We start from the raw sequence: 6,267 nt of genomic DNA, 5'->3' as shown, positions 1-6,267 counted from the left end.
TCCAGTGTAAACCTTCCCTGGCGCAACTTGAGGCCATTACCTCTTGTCCTATCGTTTGTTACATGGTTAAAGAGACTCATTCCCAGTTCTCTGCAACCTCCTTTCAGGTAGTTGTAGAGGGTGATGAGGTCTCCCCTCAGCCTCCTCTTCTCCAGACTAAACAACCCCAGTTCCCTCAGTCGCTCCTCATTTTTTTTAATTTTAAAAATTTTAAATCATTTTTAATCTCCCAGGAGAAATCCACAAACCATTCAGCTCAAGACTTTTACACAAACTGAGAAGCCACATAAGTATCATTGAGGCAACATGTCCTGAATTATATTGTGTGATTGGACGTTCTGTATTCTGGGTCCCCTGCTCCATATCCAACAGCTGTGCTGGGTTACTCAAAGAGAAGGTCTTCATCCTGCTCTTCTGCTAAGAGATTGACTGGTTCATGTTGCCCACCAGCAGCCCTCCATGGCTCCCGTTCTTTCTCAGATTTTTCTTTCAATACTTTTTTCTTTTCCTGGATCTTCTTTAACCTGTAGAATTCCTCTCATTCTTGTTCATCCAGTTCTGTGATGATATAAAAAAGAGTATGCTCGATCCTGCGAATAATCACATGTTCAGTTGCATTCACATGTCTGTTATTTTAATGGGTTCATCGAAAGTAACAAAGGATGTCTGTAAGGAGGCCAGTTCCACAAGTAACTCCACAGCTTTGGCGTAGTTCCTCTTCAGCTCAGCCAGCTGTTCTCCACCTCTGGCCAAGCCACTCAGCCCATAGCTGTCCCCTCCTTCCTGGTAATGCTCAAAAACTGGCAAGGTTACACCTGCTACATTGTCTTTTTTAGCTCTGATCTTGACTTGAGCTTTGTTCACATTTTGGATCACGGTGGTACTGAAATCTCCTGCTGTAAACTTCGCCTCAGCAAGTGAAAAGGCAGCTTCTCTCATCACCTCACCCATCAGCATTTTAGTCTCAATAATTTTCTTAAGGATCTGCCTGAATCGGAGTGTCAAAGCATCATATTTTTTCTTCAAGAGGTTATGACCTGTTTGGGCTCCTTTCAAATGAGCCTTCATGATGGTCTGAGCCATCTGTGAGGGAAAGATCTCGATGCAGTCCTTGCCCGACATGTTGGTGGCGGGGGCCTGCAGGGTCCGCTCTGGATGTCACCATGTCACCTTCTACCCTCCAGGATGCCAGATGGGGGGAGGGACAATGGACAAAAAAAGTGAGAAGAAACAGAGGTCAAAGCCACCTTTCCTTTTTTCATGGAGCTGCCATAAAGGATTTTTTTTTCCTAAATTTAAAACCAATGTCAGAATTCTGGGAATATATATGATATTATATATTATGAGTTATATGTTATATGTTCTATATTCTATATTCCACTTCATGTACATGTTTTATATCACATATCACACTCTACATATATTATGTGTGTGTGGTGGGCTTACACTGGCTGGCTGCCAGATCCCCACACAGCCACTGTCTCAATACACCTCCTCACCAGGACATGGGGGAGAAAATGAGATGGAAATGCTTGTGAGTTGACATAAAGACAGGGAGATCACTTGCCAATTTCTGTCATGGGTAAACCAGATTTGACTTGGCGTCTTTGCCATGTGCTTGCAGGGGAATCTCTGCTCTGGCACCTGGAGCACCTTCTTCCCTACTTCTGCTCTTACCTTGGTGTAGCCTCTGTTTTTTCTCACTTTTTTGTACAGTGTCCCTCCCCCCATCTGGCATTTTTTGCCCTTTCTTATACACACTTTGCCAGAGGCACTACCATCTTGGCTTGAGGGCTCAGCTGTGTCATAGGTCAGTTGGAGCCGGCTGGAACCGGCTGTGTCCACCACAGGGCAGCCCCAAACTCTCCTCACAGAGGCCGCTCTGCAGCCCCCACTGCCAACAGCTTGCAACAGACACTCTATACACTGTCTAGAGTTTTGTTTGGGTTCCCATCAAAGACACAATTTAAATTGTAAAGTTTTTGTTTGAGAAAATATTAAGCCCAATAGAGCCTACTGAATTTTAGAACGGAAAGAGAATGAGTGAGGAAAACAATGTTTATTGCCTTTGCTGGACACTAACATTATGCTTGTCATTCTCATATTCATTGTTCTTTTTACCACAAAGTGTCTCAGAAGGCATCACAAAAATACAAAGGGAAATCAGCTGAGCTCGTAGTCATAGTATGCACATGCAGAATAAATACCTGACAGTAGGTTAAGTAATAGAGGAGAAGGAATTAAAACTATTAGCCAACAAAAAAAAAAAAAAAAAGATGAAATGCCAAAGAAGCAAATTCAATAAATTATCAACAAAAATGAATACATATTCTTCCATCTAAAATGTATTTTTCCTCTCTAAATTGCAAAAGCTTTTTTATAATTCTCTCACTGTACGCTGCGTCTTCTTTATCTTTCTAAGCCTGAAGACAATACAACATTGTTTGTTTCCATCTTGTCATGTAATATAGTTTCTTTATTGTTCCCAAATAGTGGGTAGCATCCTAGCTCTCATAGGTCAATGGGAATGACATTATTTCTCATTCATAAGATCTAGTTCTATCCTGTAACCATCTAGGTGCCTAATGCTTAATCATTCTATTTAATATATTTTCTTTTCTGTATTTTTTTATTTTCTATCTAAATATATTTTCTTCTCTATGCAGCTGTGGTATCAACAGTACTAAACACAGTTGTCCTGTAGGCAGTCTTGTGCAATTGTGTGAAAAACTTTGCAAACTTGTAAAATTAAACTTGCAGTCTTCCATGATGCATCCTATGTTGGTTTTCTGGATCTAAACATAGTGAGAAAAGCCTTTGAATTATTTTCTGCTTGATGTTTTCTGAACTTCATAATAAACTCACTCATTGAAGGCTTGATCAATAAAAGATAATTAATACTCAGATTTGGAAATACCAGACATGACAGAACAGAGAGAAGAAGAGGATATATTCCTGTCCTCAACAAAATGTAGTTCCTCCTAAACTAAATATGCTAAGATGATAAAATAATGAGTAATAACATAAAGAGATTAAAGGCATATACATGTACTACCAAACCACAGGAGAATATTTACTCCAAACTAATTTTTCTTACGGCTGTACTACCAACTCTAAAAAATTATTAGAAAAATATATTTGTAGATTTTTAATATAAAAAATACTATAAACAGGCCAATATATAAATATGCTCTCTTTTTTTTTAATAGCTTCTATTAGCACTCAGTTGTTAGCAGCTAGAACAGGAAAACTAAAAAGTGCATGTATTCAATTGTATGTGTCAGTGTTATACACAAGAGGACACAGTATTCCTCTATTTTCTGGCAGTGTGTGTCAGAAAGAAAAAGCAAAGATGCATTGTCATTCACTTCTGCAAACACACACACACACATACAAAAGCAACAACCCATGTAGTCACATAAATTAGCCTAGAGACAGCTAATTTTAACAGCCTATCAGAATTTGTACAAATTGGGATCACAGATGCAATATACTTAGTTTCACCCAGCACTGTGGGGTTGTGTCAAAATCCAAATACAATGATATATATTATCAAGTAACTTACAGCAATAATTATGAATTATTCTGTTGATGTAAATTAACACTTGAGAATAAAAACCTTACAAGTACCAGCTGCAGCCAACAGAGAAAACAAACACAAACCTCTTCTCATATTTAGGCTGATCATTGGGTTTATACTTGTCCATAAACATACTGTGATCTGTTCCTGGTAAGAGTCCACATCTGTGCTTCTGAGAAAGGCTGAGAAACTAAATAACTTAAAGATACTGTTCTTTTTCTTATCTTTCTCTTTTTTCTTTCTTACATTTATAGTTCTTATTTCTTCAGATTCTTCTAATCTGATTTGACTTAAAAAAAAAAAAAGGATAAGACTATATATGTATCTATGAGAACTATGGAATGGATGTCATTTTAAGCATTCATTTGCACATGGATGACAATTAACACAGAATTGTGTTTTCAAGAGTTTAGAAACCACAAAACGGGTATCTTCTTAGGAATATTTCTTAGAATTACCCTTTATATAACTGAGATATGAATGACGTACAAAACTGCCTATCACTTAGAGATCTCATTTTGTCATTTTGCCCCTCTTCCACACCCTCTTCCAAAAATCAGGAGAAGAAATTTTGAGCCCAACTCATCTGTGCAACCACAGATGCTATGGGCTCTGCCTTATACTTGTTCCTGAAAACAAGGCAGATATGTCTGGAGCCAATAAAGTATTGTTTCTAAAGATTTACAGTGGTTCTATCTCTTGCCTCAGGAATTGGTCTGAAAAGGAGAGGACCACAATCATGTGGAAAGCCCAAGGCAAATAGTTCTGGCTCCCCTTGAAATAACATTAAAACACTGGAGGAATTAAGGCAGTGACAGCAGACAACATATTTTAAATAAGACCTTAGGTGCAGTGCTGTTGGCAAGGAATAAATCAAGTAGTTCACAAGGCTAGAACTATTCTGTGCTAAAGTGTTTATTCTATTTTTAAAGAAGTCACAGATCATTAAAAAAATTGAATATACCCTTAAAACTAATCAAAATTGTTATACTATAAACCAGTACTAAATTCTGGTTTACAAGGTATAAAAAAAGTACTAAAAGGACATAGAAGTCTGGAACAGCACAAATTAAATCTAGCCACAATATTCAACAAAAACCAGTTGTGGTTTCTTTTTCCTGATCTCAACACATTTCTCTTGTCAAAGATTTTAAATTTGCTATCTTTCTATCTCTATTCAATGAGATTCTTGTTCCATTATTAGAAGATTATATACAGTCCCATAACGGTCTTAGGACCATTGTGTTGAACACCTCTGTGACAGTCCAATGGAATCAGTTAATGTCTCAAACATTGGTAGAGGGCTTTGGTAAAGGAAATTATTTCTATGGAGTGCTGAGGTTCTGCAGGTAATGGCAAGAAGACATGTTGAGAGGAGGGGGTCCTGCAGAGGTGGGATCACACTTTTCTGAGGCTGAAGTTCCCTGTCTTCAGCAACTCAGTAAAGAGCCAATAGAGAAGATGTTTTCATAATGCGTGCACCAAGAAGAAAGGTCAGTCAATGGTCATACCTGCAGGGATGGGGGGGGGGGGGGGGGGCGGGGGGGGGAGGAGTAACTCCCCAATGACCCCCAAGCCCACTTGACCCATTTCCAGAAAACTCTGAAGGTACAAACTATGCATGCACCAAAGCAAAGAGAATTCTAGAAACATAGACTGTGCATGATGCCTAATTAGTCTAATGAGTCCAAGTGTCCACCTGGAGGAGGGGTAAGGAATTATAAAAGGACACGAGTCAAAGCCCTGGGTGGCTGCACCCCTCCGGAACTGGACCCCTAGGCTGGCTGGACCAACGATGAAACAAGGACTACTGAAATCTTCCTTTTTTGGTTTCTCTCTCCCTCCCTGCCTCTCTCAAACTCTTTTTCTGTCTTTGCCTCCCTTTTTCTCTCATTCTGTATCCCTTCATATAAGGGAAGGCTTGTCAGAGCATGTCTGCTGCTTGTTGGGATATGTTATAAGATCTGCTGCTTGTTGGTGTATGCAGTAAGGTCTGCGGTTTGTTGGTGAATGTTACGAGGTTTACCGCTTGTGGCAGAGATTGCAAGGCTTACTGAAAAAGTTTCATGTCAGTATCTGTTGTGAGCAAATAAAAGTTGAGGTTTGAATTAAGGAATTCCTGGTGTTGTTTCACCTTAATCCTGACCTGGGAACTGGTGAATCTGAGTCATCATCCCAAGGAATCAGGATGTGACAACCTCATAAACAACCACCACCTAAATACTAATTTATTTTCTCGGAGCCAGAACATGAATCTGTACATGGTGCATCCCTTTTCAAACTTATTGCTTTTCAGAAAAATTCTGAGACAATTATTATGCAAGACATAAATACTTTTCCTTGGTCATGTCACTTAAAAAACAATTCATCTCACTTAATTTTACCCATGCTTAAATGATAGACATCTGGCTTGTGATAGTTGTCTAGGATCTTTCTTCCCAGAGACATCTGTCTCTCTGTACTGATTATGAAGAGATCCTGGATGGCTAGTTGAGATTAGATGCTTAATTTCTGAAAATTGAAGCTACCACAAGGGTGCTTTATTTAAGAGTGTTACCATGGTGATTTACAAGAGCATAAAAAACGCAACAACTTTGCCTACCTTTGAACCAGAGATGCAATTACTTTAAAAGTTTGTTAATGTGACACCAAATCTGAGCAAGTACATCCTGAATTTTAGAAGGGCT

The 6,267-nt window shown here is 38.9% G+C and overlaps 1 pseudogene; it reads right to left on the bottom strand.

Annotated features, from left to right (window-relative positions):
• Positions 1 to 372: 372 nt before the first annotated feature.
• Positions 373 to 1,122, bottom strand: LOC141941747 (V-type proton ATPase subunit D pseudogene; annotated as a pseudogene).
• Positions 1,123 to 6,267: the final 5,145 nt, after the last annotated feature.

This window comes from Strix uralensis, chromosome 3 (genome assembly GCF_047716275.1).
Source record: "Strix uralensis isolate ZFMK-TIS-50842 chromosome 3, bStrUra1, whole genome shotgun sequence".
Lineage (NCBI taxonomy): Eukaryota > Metazoa > Chordata > Aves > Strigiformes > Strigidae > Strix > Strix uralensis.
This window is presented reverse-complemented; position numbering and strand designations above follow the sequence as displayed.